General features: G+C 39.9%; 1 long non-coding RNA gene across 1 annotated transcript in view; it reads left to right on the top strand.

Moving 5' to 3' along the window:
* The first annotated feature begins 14,707 nt into the window (after positions 1–14,707).
* Positions 14,708–18,000, top strand: part of LOC306917271 — a 3,497-nt gene continuing 204 nt past the window's right edge. Inside the window, exons 1-3 of the long non-coding RNA XR_013789132.1 lie at positions 14,708–15,075; positions 16,327–16,507; positions 16,808–18,000. The exon at positions 16,808–18,000 is cut by the window's right edge and continues 204 nt beyond it. This is a non-coding gene — a long non-coding RNA (uncharacterized lncRNA). The remainder of the gene's footprint in view (positions 15,076–16,326; positions 16,508–16,807) is intronic.

Below are 18,000 nucleotides of genomic sequence, written 5' to 3'. Positions count from 1 at the left end.
TCCCTACTCATGGAGTTATGTCACTAAACATAAGGTGTCTAATGGGGAGCTACAAGATCACAACACATTGCATGTTATGAGCAAATATTAAAACATTTTCACTATTTTTGCTCCTATGCCCAGCTCTGTGTGCGTGTGCACCCCATAGTTATGATTTGATTGGCCGAGGGCTTAAAAAGTGAGGACGCCAATTTATTGCCCGGAATGTGATGATGTATGATACATACATACATACTGGGGCTCTTTTTAAATGTTTGTCCATGTTTTTGTTTTGTGTTTTTTAAATAGGCTCTATGTTTTATGTTGCACTGCCAATAACTGAGGGGAAACGGTATTTCATGTTCTTTTGTATTTAAGTACATAGGAAAATGACAAATAAAGTGATTCTGATTCTGATGATGATAAGAGCGCTTCACACAATTTTTCGTTTGAATAACAGTTTGAGACTACTAGGATGGAAAGATTATGAAGCTGCTATTGAGACACAATGTATACTGTAGGTTGTAGTTATGTTACTATTTGAAAAAAATCAGGTAGGATATGAACCTTACTGTCTAACAGTGTGAACAGATTGGTAGTATGTCTGAAATTAGATAATCTATCTACGGTAGTTTCTTTATGTTGCTTGCAAGAAACCTACATTGTGTGGATGCAGTATTGGATGCAGTCAAGTCTATTGAGATCTGAGTGTAAAATTGACCTACGAGGACCACATTTTACACTGTAGGTGTAGATATTGGGGCCAATTGTAAAATGTAGTCGTAACGTTTTCCTATACAACCAACCGACTACACCGGACATTTTAAATTAATATAATAAAGATAATTATTATATTATCTGACTACCATTAAAATATGTTCACTGAGATGAATAAGACCATAATATTGAATTTAATTGAGGGTGCATTGGTAAATAAAATAATATATTTGTATAAAATATCTTTCATACAAATACAAAGACAAACAAAGACAATGCAAAGACAGACGTGAATAAAACGCAACAATTTTATTTTATAATTCAAACATCAACAAAGTTAAGATAATTTATAACAATATTTATAAAAGTGGTAAAACAGATTATATACATTTATTGACCTAGTCTGACCAGCAGATCATTGTGTTCAGTATTTCAGTGTTAAGTGCTTCAGTAGAATCACATCCCTAAATCACATTCATATTTATAAAAGTTGGTGTAACACCTCTTCCTTATGAATGTATTTTGTGTCATACAACCTGCACATTCAAGTAAGTCACCATAGTTCAGCCTTATTGTTATGATTCTCTAATCTTACTGTTCATAGTGGCAATAGCAATTCATAGATTGTCGACATCTCGTGGTAGTGGTAATTGAAGGCCAATTAACTCAATATTCAGACCCACAAACTGTCAAGTGACTGTGGTGGTAGAATCCTCTCCTCAGAACTGGTCCCACACAGACATTGTCAAGGACGACGCAGCTTCTGAGATTTTCATGGGGATCTGGATCTCCACAAAGCCCTTGTTGAAGAGCAGGCACACCCACTGCTGGTGGGAGATGGCCATTGCTTGTTCATGTGAGAATGCAGGATGTTTGCCTGCTTTTTGAAGCCTCTTCAAGTCTGCACCGTCACAGATCCCACTCGCCCACTCCAGGTTGCCCTTTGCTTTGGCTGGAGCCAGATTGTAATTGTGTATGTCGTTTTACAGCTGCTGCTGCTGCTCTTCTCTGTTTCTTCAATGTGGTGTAGAGCTGCTGCATCTGACACACACGGTCTGTTCTGTCTTTCCAGCTTGTCCTTTTCCATGATGTCTCTCAGCTGCTCATCTTTACTCTCCAGTGTGGTGCACATCTGCAAGCTCTCTGCTTTTAGCTGCTTTATCTCCCGTCTCATTCTGAAGATCACTGTGTCCATGGTCTTCATCTCTTTCTCCATGTTTTTAATTTTGTCTGCTTGGATTTCAAACAGTTTATCTTCCATCTTCTCCCACAGCTCAGTTGAGGAACTTGAGGTGAACCATTTATCCTGACTCTGAACTCGGGGTGATGGAGGTGAGGTGGTGATATGTGAATCAGCTGTAGTCTTTGATTTGCCAAAGAAATGCTTAACCGCCTTAACGAAACAGGCTGCTTTTCCTGTCCTCCCCTTGCTGGAACCAGGAGCAGTGACAGTGCTGTGATCCATTCTGGAGGATTCCATGTCAGTTGTTTCCACCATAATACAGTTGGTAAAACTTGTGTGACTATTCTGCTTGCTAGCACTAGTAGACAGGATTTCCATTAACACTAAATCAAAGGTGATTGTCTGTGACAGGCTGACAGCCCTTGCCCTTTTATTCCAGATCAGCTCTGGTTCAGTGTAAACAAATCACGCCGCTACCATGGTTACCGCGCAGCTCCACCAATCAGAAACGGTGATTCTGTCAACAAAGCAACGTCACACCGATGTGACCACGCCGCTACCATGGTTACCGCGAGCTCCACCAATCAGAAACGGTGATTTTGTCAACACGGAAACGTCACACCGACACGGGGCCGCCACGTCACAATCTACCAGACGACCACGTCATAACCAACACGGGACGACCTGACAGTGACGCTCTGGCCCAACTTAAATAACGCGCTGCGGCGCTACCATGGTTACAACGGGCAGCTCCACCAATCAGAAACGGTGTTCCGACTAGGTTCGCTCAGAGCATAGGCTCAGAGCATAGAGGCTCAGAGCTTCTATGGCTCTGGTGATCCCATACCCCGGCCGGTTGATCGCACCCTGATTGGTTAGATTCGTCGCCGGGCAACGGGTGGTTATCGTTTTGCTCCGAAATGGAATCAGAGTAGAGTTGTATTAAAAATATAAATAGCGTTGGATTTATACATTAATAATAATAATAATAATAATAATAATAATAATAATAAACTAAAAGTCATGCATTCAAAACTTCTTAAAAGTTACAAAGGCATGTGGAGTTTTGCTCTTTGACCACCGTTTAGAATAGATCGTGCTGACCTAGACCTAGATCAGCACGTCTTACTGGTATCATGTCTATTATATGTGTGCTCTATGTGTGTATTCTATGTTGTCCAGCATCAACATGCTTGATTGATTAATAAACTTTTTAACGATCCTCAGAACTCTGCATTATTTTACTTGCTCTGCCATAGATTCACTTCAAACAGTCCCCCTTTTTATTTTTTACAATTTTAAATATTTAATGTAGTCTACCCATTGAAATGCCCTTTCTAGTGAAATTCTCCACTTGTAATTATATGTAATGTTCCAAACGTAATTTTCCAATTAAGTCCACAAAAACATGAGCTTGGCAAAGCGAAGAAAATCATGGTTCTTACAGAGTTAAGACCAATTACTTCACAAAAGGTCCAACAAGGACATGACAAAGACAACTAGTAAAAGTGCACTGCTCTCGGAGCACATGGTCTCCCACATCAGGTAGGTTATATTGTGGCCTCCTGGTGGCGCTATAATAGGCCAATGTGAAAAGCCTAAATGTCTGACTGTACCTCGTGCTGTTTACATTTTTATCGAACAAAGTAGGCTATTCAATCAATCAATTAATGGAAATGCATTAGTCAACACCAACCCAATAAACCCAAACGCCCAATGGTAGACTCAGGGTCACTGGCTCTAGGTATAGTCATGTATTTGTATTCATTTCAATCAGGATCAATACTGACCAACCACGTTGTGCGACGATAAAACCCTTGAACGTTGAAACAGTCTCCTTTCTTAGCTGCACCCACCTTATACTGTACAAGAAGAATCTATTCAATTACACTCATTCAGGTTTATTGACAATCAAAGAATGCACTGAATAAAATCATCTCAAGGAATCAGAGAGAGCGGTTTTTGCTAAAGAGACAATTCAATTCACTCATTCCGCAGCAAACAAATCATTTGATTATTAAATTTACTTAAAAGCCTTAAGTTAAAAACAAGGTGTAAACAAAGGTGTAAATAAACTAAGCTTTAAAATGCAATCTCTGTTCTGAGATGAGAGATTCAGCACCATGGACAGTGTCATGGACAGAGCAGAATTCACTGTGAGGATTTCACAGAGAAGTTGAGAACTTTCTTATTTTCAGTTCATCATTACAGCAAGGTCTGTTCCAGTTGAAAAGCTCATTCCAGTTGAACTTATTTAAACATACTATGCAACAACATGAATAAGTCAGACCACAGTCTACTGATGACTTAAAAACACATCAGCCTGGATGAAATAGCACACAGCAATACAAGTCTTACAGGTTTTCAGGTAGTCCTCTCAGGGTCTCTCTACATTTTCAGAGCATTCCTTGCCAGAGGTGTGTGCATAGTTTAGAGATCAAAGTCAAAGTCGTACGCTTTGTCACACACGTTACCGCAGTGAAATTTGTTCTCCGCATTTGTCCCATCTCTTGGAGCGGTGAGCCGCAGCCAAGGAGCGGTGAGCTGCAGCCGTGCTGTGCGGGCGAATCATTTGATTTGTTGATTTAACCCCTCAATCCAACCCTTGGATGCTGAATGCCAAGCAGGGAGGCCTTGGGTGAAGGTCCCATTTTTACAGTCTTTGGTATGACCCGGCCGGGGATCAAACCCCAACCTCCCAGTTTCAGTACGGACACTCTAACCACAAGGCCACTATCTGGTCAAAGAATGGGATGGATTCATACCACATGCCTTTAATGCAACATTGACATCCTTTAATGTGACATCAGACGTGTGACAAATTAAATGGAAAAAAAAACAACATAACATGTCTTAATAAGGTGTTTTCAACTTTTTCAGAGCATGCATGCTCTACAATAGTATTTATGAAATAATACAAAAGTATATAGCTTAGCTTTTTGCTATAAACATGATAGTGATGACGGATGTATTCATTGTTATAATGTTGTGTGTAGTCTAGTCATCTTGGTTGTGTTAATGTTTTCTGTGCTGTTTAGTCTGCCATCTATTGTCAGATTGAGGTAATGGTTTCTACTTTACCACATAATGACATTCCTCATGGAATCTCAAATCTACTTTGTGACCTAATATACTGTTTTCCAAAAGATTATTTTTTTCCAGTAACGACACCAACAAAAAAAAAACAGATTGTCCTTGCTCTCCTCTTTGTCTCACAGTTGTGTCCTCTGAACACGTGTTCTGTGGTGTTCCAGTCAGGAGGTGTGGGAGTCGTTCTCTCAGTCAAGGACGTGGTGGAGTTTGTCAAGAGCTCAAATAAGAAACCCTCCAGGTGTGTAACGGTTGCTACACACTTATGTGAGGGTAGCCTCGGAGACCGTAGGGGTTCTGTTAATATGAGGGAGGTGGGCACTGGGAGGGTCAGTTAGGAGCTGAGGCTAGCAAAATAACAAGTGTCTTCACTTGTAAAAACCTATCTTTGGTTCGGCCTCCTTCAGCTTTGATATCTGCTTTTTAATTGTTTTTGTGTTGATTTTTATGTATGCTGTTTTAACCTGTATTGTTATTTGCTGCTCCTGCATACGGTATGTAAAGCACTTTTTAAACTGCCAATAAAGTATTCTTTGTAACTTTGTTTGGGAAAGTGATGTATACATACATTCATTATCATTATCATGAAATGCATGTCCTGTCAGTCAACTGTATATTTATCAACAAAGGCAGAAAATGCCCCCAAAATTATATAAAAATGTATACAGTATAATACTAGTGATACTACTGCAGTGCTAATAATAACTTGTACTATATTAAAAGTATAATAAGGAATACTACATCATGGATTATAGTAACTGAAGAAGAAAATAAATATAACTGCTAATATTATTTAAAAACAACACAATTTTATCCCTACTCATGGAGTTATGTCACTAAACATAAGGTGTCTAATGGGGAGCTACAAGATCACAACACATTGCATGTTATGAGCAAATATTAAAACATTTTCACTATTTTTGCTCCTATGCCCAGCTCTGTGTGCGTGTGCACCCCATAGTTATGATTTGATTGGCCGAGGGCTTAAAAAGTGAGGACGCCAATTTATTGCCCGGAATGTGATGATGTATGATACATACATACATACTGGGGCTCTTTTTAAATGTTTGTCCATGTTTTTGTTTTGTGTTTTTTAAATAGGCTCTATGTTTTATGTTGCACTGCCAATAACTGAGGGGAAACGGTATTTCATGTTCTTTTGTATTTAAGTACATAGGAAAATGACAAATAAAGTGATTCTGATTCTGATGATGATAAGAGCGCTTCACACAATTTTTCGTTTGAATAACAGTTTGAGACTACTAGGATGGAAAGATTATGAAGCTGCTATTGAGACACAATGTATACTGTAGGTTGTAGTTATGTTACTATTTGAAAAAAATCAGGTAGGATATGAACCTTACTGTCTAACAGTGTGAACAGATTGGTAGTATGTCTGAAATTAGATAATCTATCTACGGTAGTTTCTTTATGTTGCTTGCAAGAAACCTACATTGTGTGGATGCAGTATTGGATGCAGTCAAGTCTATTGAGATCTGAGTGTAAAATTGACCTACGAGGACCACATTTTACACTGTAGGTGTAGATATTGGGGCCAATTGTAAAATGTAGTCGTAACGTTTTCCTATACAACCAACCGACTACACCGGACATTTTAAATTAATATAATAAAGATAATTATTATATTATCTGACTACCATTAAAATATGTTCACTGAGATGAATAAGACCATAATATTGAATTTAATTGAGGGTGCATTGGTAAATAAAATAATATATTTGTATAAAATATCTTTCATACAAATACAAAGACAAACAAAGACAATGCAAAGACAGACGTGAATAAAACGCAACAATTTTATTTTATAATTCAAACATCAACAAAGTTAAGATAATTTATAACAATATTTATAAAAGTGGTAAAACAGATTATATACATTTATTGACCTAGTCTGACCAGCAGATCATTGTGTTCAGTATTTCAGTGTTAAGTGCTTCAGTAGAATCACATCCCTAAATCACATTCATATTTATAAAAGTTGGTGTAACACCTCTTCCTTATGAATGTATTTTGTGTCATACAACCTGCACATTCAAGTAAGTCACCATAGTTCAGCCTTATTGTTATGATTCTCTAATCTTACTGTTCATAGTGGCAATAGCAATTCATAGATTGTCGACATCTCGTGGTAGTGGTAATTGAAGGCCAATTAACTCAATATTCAGACCCACAAACTGTCAAGTGACTGTGGTGGTAGAATCCTCTCCTCAGAACTGGTCCCACACAGACATTGTCAAGGACGACGCAGCTTCTGAGATTTTCATGGGGATCTGGATCTCCACAAAGCCCTTGTTGAAGAGCAGGCACACCCACTGCTGGTGGGAGATGGCCATTGCTTGTTCATGTGAGAATGCAGGATGTTTGCCTGCTTTTTGAAGCCTCTTCAAGTCTGCACCGTCACAGATCCCACTCGCCCACTCCAGGTTGCCCTTTGCTTTGGCTGGAGCCAGATTGTAATTGTGTATGTCGTTTTACAGCTGCTGCTGCTGCTCTTCTCTGTTTCTTCAATGTGGTGTAGAGCTGCTGCATCTGACACACACGGTCTGTTCTGTCTTTCCAGCTTGTCCTTTTCCATGATGTCTCTCAGCTGCTCATCTTTACTCTCCAGTGTGGTGCACATCTGCAAGCTCTCTGCTTTTAGCTGCTTTATCTCCCGTCTCATTCTGAAGATCACTGTGTCCATGGTCTTCATCTCTTTCTCCATGTTTTTAATTTTGTCTGCTTGGATTTCAAACAGTTTATCTTCCATCTTCTCCCACAGCTCAGTTGAGGAACTTGAGGTGAACCATTTATCCTGACTCTGAACTCGGGGTGATGGAGGTGAGGTGGTGATATGTGAATCAGCTGTAGTCTTTGATTTGCCAAAGAAATGCTTAACCGCCTTAACGAAACAGGCTGCTTTTCCTGTCCTCCCCTTGCTGGAACCAGGAGCAGTGACAGTGCTGTGATCCATTCTGGAGGATTCCATGTCAGTTGTTTCCACCATAATACAGTTGGTAAAACTTGTGTGACTATTCTGCTTGCTAGCACTAGTAGACAGGATTTCCATTAACACTAAATCAAAGGTGATTGTCTGTGACAGGCTGACAGCCCTTGCCCTTTTATTCCAGATCAGCTCTGGTTCAGTGTAAACAAATCACGCCGCTACCATGGTTACCGCGCAGCTCCACCAATCAGAAACGGTGATTCTGTCAACAAAGCAACGTCACACCGATGTGACCACGCCGCTACCATGGTTACCGCGAGCTCCACCAATCAGAAACGGTGATTTTGTCAACACGGAAACGTCACACCGACACGGGGCCGCCACGTCACAATCTACCAGACGACCACGTCATAACCAACACGGGACGACCTGACAGTGACGCTCTGGCCCAACTTAAATAACGCGCTGCGGCGCTACCATGGTTACAACGGGCAGCTCCACCAATCAGAAACGGTGTTCCGACTAGGTTCGCTCAGAGCATAGGCTCAGAGCATAGAGGCTCAGAGCTTCTATGGCTCTGGTGATCCCATACCCCGGCCGGTTGATCGCACCCTGATTGGTTAGATTCGTCGCCGGGCAACGGGTGGTTATCGTTTTGCTCCGAAATGGAATCAGAGTAGAGTTGTATTAAAAATATAAATAGCGTTGGATTTATACATTAATAATAATAATAATAATAATAATAATAATAATAATAATAAACTAAAAGTCATGCATTCAAAACTTCTTAAAAGTTACAAAGGCATGTGGAGTTTTGCTCTTTGACCACCGTTTAGAATAGATCGTGCTGACCTAGACCTAGATCAGCACGTCTTACTGGTATCATGTCTATTATATGTGTGCTCTATGTGTGTATTCTATGTTGTCCAGCATCAACATGCTTGATTGATTAATAAACTTTTTAACGATCCTCAGAACTCTGCATTATTTTACTTGCTCTGCCATAGATTCACTTCAAACAGTCCCCCTTTTTATTTTTTACAATTTTAAATATTTAATGTAGTCTACCCATTGAAATGCCCTTTCTAGTGAAATTCTCCACTTGTAATTATATGTAATGTTCCAAACGTAATTTTCCAATTAAGTCCACAAAAACATGAGCTTGGCAAAGCGAAGAAAATCATGGTTCTTACAGAGTTAAGACCAATTACTTCACAAAAGGTCCAACAAGGACATGACAAAGACAACTAGTAAAAGTGCACTGCTCTCGGAGCACAGGTCTCCCACATCAGGTAGGTTATATTGTGGCCTCCTGGTGGCGCTATAATAGGCCAATGTGAAAAGCCTAAATGTCTGACTGTACCTCGTGCTGTTTACATTTTTATCGAACAAAGTAGGCTATTCAATCAATCAATTAATGGAAATGCATTAGTCAACACCAACCCAATAAACCCAAACGCCCAATGGTAGACTCAGGGTCACTGGCTCTAGGTATAGTCATGTATTTGTATTCATTTCAATCAGGATCAATACTGACCAACCACGTTGTGCGACGATAAAACCCTTGAACGTTGAAACAGTCTCCTTTCTTAGCTGCACCCACCTTATACTGTACAAGAAGAATCTATTCAATTACACTCATTCAGGTTTATTGACAATCAAAGAATGCACTGAATAAAATCATCTCAAGGAATCAGAGAGAGCGGTTTTTGCTAAAGAGACAATTCAATTCACTCATTCCGCAGCAAACAAATCATTTGATTATTAAATTTACTTAAAAGCCTTAAGTTAAAAACAAGGTGTAAACAAAGGTGTAAATAAACTAAGCTTTAAAATGCAATCTCTGTTCTGAGATGAGAGATTCAGCACCATGGACAGTGTCATGGACAGAGCAGAATTCACTGTGAGGATTTCACAGAGAAGTTGAGAACTTTCTTATTTTCAGTTCATCATTACAGCAAGGTCTGTTCCAGTTGAAAAGCTCATTCCAGTTGAACTTATTTAAACATACTATGCAACAACATGAATAAGTCAGACCACAGTCTACTGATGACTTAAAAACACATCAGCCTGGATGAAATAGCACACAGCAATACAAGTCTTACAGGTTTTCAGGTAGTCCTCTCAGGGTCTCTCTACATTTTCAGAGCATTCCTTGCCAGAGGTGTGTGCATAGTTTAGAGATCAAAGTCAAAGTCGTACGCTTTGTCACACACGTTACTGCAGTGAAATTTGTTCTCCGCATTTGTCCCATCTCTTGGAGCGGTGAGCCGCAGCCAAGGAGCGGTGAGCTGCAGCCGTGCTGTGCGGGCGAATCATTTGATTTGTTGATTTAACCCCTCAATCCAACCCTTGGATGCTGAATGCCAAGCAGGGAGGCCTTGGGTGAAGGTCCCATTTTTACAGTCTTTGGTATGACCCGGCCGGGGATCAAACCCCAACCTCCCAGTTTCAGTACGGACACTCTAACCACAAGGCCACTATCTGGTCAAAGAATGGGATGGATTCATACCACATGCCTTTAATGCAACATTGACATCCTTTAATGTGACATCAGACGTGTGACAAATTAAATGGAAAAAAAAACAACATAACATGTCTTAATAAGGTGTTTTCAACTTTTTCAGAGCATGCATGCTCTACAATAGTATTTATGAAATAATACAAAAGTATATAGCTTAGCTTTTTGCTATAAACATGATAGTGATGACGGATGTATTCATTGTTATAATGTTGTGTGTAGTCTAGTCATCTTGGTTGTGTTAATGTTTTCTGTGCTGTTTAGTCTGCCATCTATTGTCAGATTGAGGTAATGGTTTCTACTTTACCACATAATGACATTCCTCATGGAATCTCAAATCTACTTTGTGACCTAATATACTGTTTTCCAAAAGATTATTTTTTTCCAGTAACGACACCAACAAAAAAAAAACAGATTGTCCTTGCTCTCCTCTTTGTCTCACAGTTGTGTCCTCTGAACACGTGTTCTGTGGTGTTCCAGTCAGGAGGTGTGGGAGTCGTTCTCTCAGTCAAGGACGTGGTGGAGTTTGTCAAGAGCTCAAATAAGAAACCCTCCAGGTGTGTAACGGTTGCTACACACTTATGTGAGGGTAGCCTCGGAGACCGTAGGGGTTCTGTTAATATGAGGGAGGTGGGCACTGGGAGGGTCAGTTAGGAGCTGAGGCTAGCAAAATAACAAGTGTCTTCACTTGTAAAAACCTATCTTTGGTTCGGCCTCCTTCAGCTTTGATATCTGCTTTTTAATTGTTTTTGTGTTGATTTTTATGTATGCTGTTTTAACCTGTATTGTTATTTGCTGCTCCTGCATACGGTATGTAAAGCACTTTTTAAACTGCCAATAAAGTATTCTTTGTAACTTTGTTTGGGAAAGTGATGTATACATACATTCATTATCATTATCATGAAATGCATGTCCTGTCAGTCAACTGTATATTTATCAATAAAGGCAGAAAATGCCCCCAAAATTATATAAAAATGTATACAGTATAATACTAGTGATACTACTGCAGTGCTAATAATAACTTGTACTATATTAAAAGTATAATAAGGAATACTACATCATGGATTATAGTAACTGAAGAAGAAAATAAATATAACTGCTAATATTATTTAAAAACAACACAATTTTATCCCTACTCATGGAGTTATGTCACTAAACATAAGGTGTCTAATGGGGAGCTACAAGATCACAACACATTGCATGTTATGAGCAAATATTAAAACATTTTCACTATTTTTGCTCCTATGCCCAGCTCTGTGTGCGTGTGCACCCCATAGTTATGATTTGATTGACCGAGGGCTTAAAAAGTGAGGACGCCAATTTATTGCCCGGAATGTGATGATGTATGATACATACATACATACTGGGGCTCTTTTTAAATGTTTGTCCATGTTTTTGTTTTGTGTTTTTTAAATAGGCTCTATGTTTTATGTTGCACTGCCAATAACTGAGGGGAAACGGTATTTCATGTTCTTTTGTATTTAAGTACATAGGAAAATGACAAATAAAGTGATTCTGATTCTGATGATGATAAGAGCGCTTCACACAATTTTTCGTTTGAATAACAGTTTGAGACTACTAGGATGGAAAGATTATGAAGCTGCTATTGAGACACAATGTATACTGTAGGTTGTAGTTATGTTACTATTTGAAAAAAATCAGGTAGGATATGAACCTTACTGTCTAACAGTGTGAACAGATTGGTAGTATGTCTGAAATTAGATAATCTATCTACGGTAGTTTCTTTATGTTGCTTGCAAGAAACCTACATTGTGTGGATGCAGTATTGGATGCAGTCAAGTCTATTGAGATCTGAGTGTAAAATTGACCTACGAGGACCACATTTTACACTGTAGGTGTAGATATTGGGGCCAATTGTAAAATGTAGTCGTAACGTTTTCCTATACAACCAACCGACTACACCGGCCATTTTAAATTAATATAATAAAGATAATTATTATATTATCTGACTACCATTAAAATATGTTCACTGAGATGAATAAGACCATAATATTGAATTTAATTGAGGGTGCATTGGTAAATAAAATAATATATTTGTATAAAATATCTTTCATACAAATACAAAGACAAACAAAGACAATGCAAAGACAGACGTGAATAAAACGCAACAATTTTATTTTATAATTCAAACATCAACAAAGTTAAGATAATTTATAACAATATTTATAAAAGTGGTAAAACAGATTATATACATTTATTGACCTAGTCTGACCAGCAGATCATTGTGTTCAGTATTTCAGTGTTAAGTGCTTCAGTAGAATCACATCCCTAAATCACATTCATATTTATAAAAGTTGGTGTAACACCTCTTCCTTATGAATGTATTTTGTGTCATACAACCTGCACATTCAAGTAAGTCACCATAGTTCAGCCTTATTGTTATGATTCTCTAATCTTACTGTTCATAGTGGCAATAGCAATTCATAGATTGTCGACATCTCGTGGTAGTGGTAATTGAAGGCCAATTAACTCAATATTCAGACCCACAAACTGTCAAGTGACTGTGGTGGTAGAATCCTCTCCTCAGAACTGGTCCCACACAGACATTGTCAAGGACGACGCAGCTTCTGAGATTTTCATGGGGATCTGGATCTCCACAAAGCCCTTGTTGAAGAGCAGGCACACCCACTGCTGGTGGGAGATGGCCATTGCTTGTTCATGTGAGAATGCAGGATGTTTGCCTGCTTTTTGAAGCCTCTTCAAGTCTGCACCGTCACAGATCCCACTCGCCCACTCCAGGTTGCCCTTTGCTTTGGCTGGAGCCAGATTGTAATTGTGTATGTCGTTTTACAGCTGCTGCTGCTGCTCTTCTCTGTTTCTTCAATGTGGTGTAGAGCTGCTGCATCTGACACACACGGTCTGTTCTGTCTTTCCAGCTTGTCCTTTTCCATGATGTCTCTCAGCTGCTCATCTTTACTCTCCAGTGTGGTGCACATCTGCAAGCTCTCTGCTTTTAGCTGCTTTATCTCCCGTCTCATTCAGAAGATCACTGTGTCCATGGTCTTCATCTCTTTCTCCATGTTTTTAATTTTGTCTGCTTGGATTTCAAACAGTTTATCTTCCATCTTCTCCCACAGCTCAGTTGAGGAACTTGAGGTGAACCATTTATCCTGACTCTGAACTCGGGGTGATGGAGGTGAGGTGGTGATATGTGAATCAGCTGTAGTCTTTGATTTGCCAAAGAAATGCTTAACCGCCTTAACGAAACAGGCTGCTTTTCCTGTCCTCCCCTTGCTGGAACCAGGAGCAGTGACAGTGCTGTGATCCATTCTGGAGGATTCCATGTCAGTTGTTTCCACCATAATACAGTTGGTAAAACTTGTGTGACTATTCTGCTTGCTAGCACTAGTAGACAGGATTTCCATTAACACTAAATCAAAGGTGATTGTCTGTGACAGGCTGACAGCCCTTGCCCTTTTATTCCAGATCAGCTCTGGTTCAGTGTAAACAAATCACGCCGCTACCATGGTTACCGCGCAGCTCCACCAATCAGAAACGGTGATTCTGTCAACAAAGCAACGTCACACCGATGTGACCACGCCGCTACCATGGTTACCGCGAGCTCCACCAATCAGAAACGGTGATTCTGTCAACACGGAAACGTCACACCGACACGGGGCCGCCACGTCACAATCTACCAGACGTCCACGTCATAACCAACACGGGACGACCTGACAGTGACGCTCTGGCCCAACTTAAATAACGCGCTGCGGCGCTACCATGGTTACAACGGGCAGCTCCACCAATCAGAAACGGTGTTCCGACTAGGTTCCCTCAGAGCATAGGCTCAGAGCATAGAGGCTCAGAGCTTCTATGGCTCTGGTGATCCCATACCCCGGCCGGTTGATCGCACCCTGATTGGTTAGATTCGTCGCCGGGCAACGGGTGGTTATCGTTTTGCTCCGAAATGGAATCAGAGTAGAGTTGTATTAAAAATATAAATAGCGTTGGATTTATACATTAATAATAATAATAATAATAATAATACAATTTATTTGTTAGTAACGCACTTCATATTTGACACATCATGAGTCCATACCCACAATAGGGATTCCATGTGGTTAATTGATGATGTAATGTCTTGCAGAATGTACACTGGAATCGTCTGTTGGTGATCAGACATGTTCCTAACACGCCCAGCGCCCCCTCAGAGGTCCAGACATTGGTCGAGCGAATCGGAAATGTCCACAACACCCTGGTTCTTCTCAATCGCAGCATGGTGAGAACAACAACATTGTGGTTGGATGTGTTAGAGCACATTCTCCATGCCTCACGAAAAGGATATTTATTTTTTATTTGATTAGCCCATATGCCCCTACCCTATAAGTAGGCTTTGGTACTGAAAGGTTTATAGGTTAGGTATAGCTGGGGTTCCCAACCATCGGTCCGTGGGACGAGAAGGCGGCCGGGAATTAAATTTTTTTGCATCACCAGGATTTTCCAAACAGCAGAGAAAGGTTGTGTCGGTCGCTTGAAGATACCAAGGATTCGTCACGTCAGTGATGTTACTGTGGTTTATAAACATGTGCTACTTTGTCACGATCGTGCTAATGAAACACTAAACCGGATTTTTATTTCATGTCAACATTAAAGTAACTATCAGAAGATGAAACCCAGGTAAAATAATGTGTCACTCTGCAAGTTTAACTAAAGTTTTTTTTAAGTAATTTGACATGAATTCACCCTAACATTGTGTAGTGATATAACAACATATAAATAGCAATGACTGCCAGTCAACTTCTGTGTTCTGGTACGATTGATTGATAATTTTATTAGACAATAAAATGCAAACAAACAGTACAGGGGTACAGTCAAGCACAAATGGTCCAAAAGGATAGCACCGAAGAAAGACCTTGCGGTCTTGTTTCCATTCGGGTCCCATACATTCATTCAAAACACAGCAAAGCCTCGGGTCGGCCCAGTAGGGCCCAGTTAGAGTGTAAAAATGTTCCTTTGACCACCAGACTTGTCATGCTGTGTTCACAGTGGCAGATACGAAAGATATAAAGCTATACACAGCATCTTTGTATCTGCCAGTGTGAACGGAGCATAAGGGTTCATTTGGTTTTAACTATCAATCATTTAGCTGGGAACCCTCTGGACCTCTGGGGGTCCCGTCTTGAGCTATACGGACTAAACTGTGTGGTGGAATTTCACTCGAGCGTATTCCAACAGCGTGCAACATAAACATAAAAATGTACTTGACTTCATTAAGTTCGGCGTGTCAACCAGTCAAGTCAATTTTATTTCTAGAGCACATTTAAAAACCAGGGTTGACCAAAGTGCTGCACAACATATCTGCTGTCGGGCAGAAACCTCCTAACTTCATAATGTTCATTTTTTAGGAAATGATAAAACATCCAGCTCAAGTGGACTTTTTTTGAACCAACACACAGACATAAAGGGTGTTCAATAGCACTAATGTATGAAAAACCTGAAAAATTGAGTTCGCTGGTTTCTGCCAGACAGTGGCGATAGAAAATACGATAGGAATAAACAACAACAATAAACAACAGTGTTACACAAATACATGTCCAAAACAACACATTCCAGGAGAAGAAATACGGAGTGTTCAACTATTCAACTTGTGTTCTATTGTGATGCTCACCAGAAGTACCTGATCTGATTTATTTTAATTTGATCATGTAAATCTACTGATTAACCACTTAAAACCCATTTTATACTTTTGTTGTTCAGCAGTGTCACGCAATTTATAAAAAAGGAAAAGCCCAACTCACAATGCATGTGAGCTTGTAGAATGTAGATCGTCTAATTGCATTGTTTCAATTATATGAAACTCTTTAGTGCCAGTAGTAACTGTTGCACCCTTGGTATTCATTGACGAAAACAATCCCTCCCTCATTCCAGATCATCTGTGAGATGTTGTCAGTTCGTGCGGTCATGAGCACCAAGAGTCACTACCGTAGGTGTCTGTGTATCGTCCAGAGAAATCGCCTGTACTTCGAATCAAGGCCAGACAAAAAAATGCCATGTGGGGGGGCCTCGCTGGCTGCCTCCCTGGCGGACTGCCTCTCTGGATTCATTCAAGGTACTGTAACCCCAGTTTGGTATGTGCATTAGGCCACATAGAAAAAGAACAATTTGTGCAAAATCGGGAATGGTTGTATCTATTGTATCTGTTACCAGGCCTCAGTTTGTATTCTGCAGGCCATAGTCACCATGCTGTACTACTACTTAATTTGGAATGTATTGCTTTTTGCCACTACACTAGCAATATGAAACATGATTGTAGTGTTTCAAATGTATTTAAACTGGTCAGCTGCTCTTGTAGATTTGGTTTAATTGTACCTGCTGTCCAGCTTGACGTGTCTTTGTTATCTGTTCCTAGGAGTCACCCGACGATGACAAAGACAACCCCACAGTGCCCACTGCTGACAAGGAGGACTCCATTCTTGAAGAGAATGGAAAGTGTGGCTATCTTGTGGAACTTTGTCATGAGGGAACAGTCTTTGCCATCTACTGTAAACTCTGTGACAGCAGAATTAAATCTGCAGGTGCGCTATCTATAGACCCTAAGCATATAAAGGCCCACCTGAAGAGAAAAAGGCACAAGAAGCTGTCATTCCTGTACAAAACATATACGAAGGGGAGAAACTCACATTTTCTCTGACTCTGTTTGGATAAATTCTACAAATATAGGTTGAAATGGATACTATACAGGAAAATGGATATTCTATGAAGCATTTGTGTAGGTAGGGAGGTGATAGTCTAGTAGCCAGCCCATAGAGCCCCATTGTGAACCCGGACATGTTGAGTACACCAAGGTTTTATGTTAGAAATGTTTAGTATGGATCCCCAGCATGTAGAAACTGCCGGATGCTAACTTGCATATGTTGAGCAATTTTCATAATTGGCATAATATGTGAACATACCATTAAACAACCTATAGAAGGCAAAATATTCAAAATTTCATCATGCTTTATGTAGCATGTGACATGTCAAACTAGGGGGTTTTCATGATGCTGAATCCATTCCAAGCATTAGTTTTGCAAAAAAACACTCATTGGGCTAAAAACGGCCAATGCAGTCGGCAAGTGGGCATGGCCGTTTTAAGCCCCAATGAGTGTTTTTTGTTGAGTGAGTGAGAATGAGTGTTCACTTTTTGGCTACTAGGCTATGAGGTGAGACTATAGTTGAAAAGGGGTGGAAAAAGTGAAACTGAACTTGATCATCAGTCTGCATAATGCACTCACATGATATCATGCTAGTATCATGGGGAGTAGTATTATAGTCAGTATGTATCATGGTCAGTTTCATGGACAGTATAATGAAACCACTTGAAGTCTTTAACCCCAGCATCGATATTCTGGGAGGAACAGATCTACAAGCTCACAACGAGTCACAATACATTGTCTATGTTTGGCGAAGAGGTTTGATGTAGACTTATTTCAATTACAAGTACATTTAATGTAGATTTTATTATCAAAATGGATACATTTCTTAAAAAATATAGGCCCAGACGGCTGTCGTAGCTGTCTGGGCACCTGGGCTGCTAATCCAGCCTTACAGTGTGTCGGGGGT

Source organism: Electrona antarctica, assembly GCF_951216825.1.
Source record: "Electrona antarctica genome assembly, chromosome: 24".
Classification (NCBI taxonomy): Eukaryota; Metazoa; Chordata; class Actinopteri; order Myctophiformes; family Myctophidae; genus Electrona; species Electrona antarctica.
Note: the sequence above shows the minus strand (reverse complement) of the source record. Positions and strands in the feature narration are given on the sequence as shown.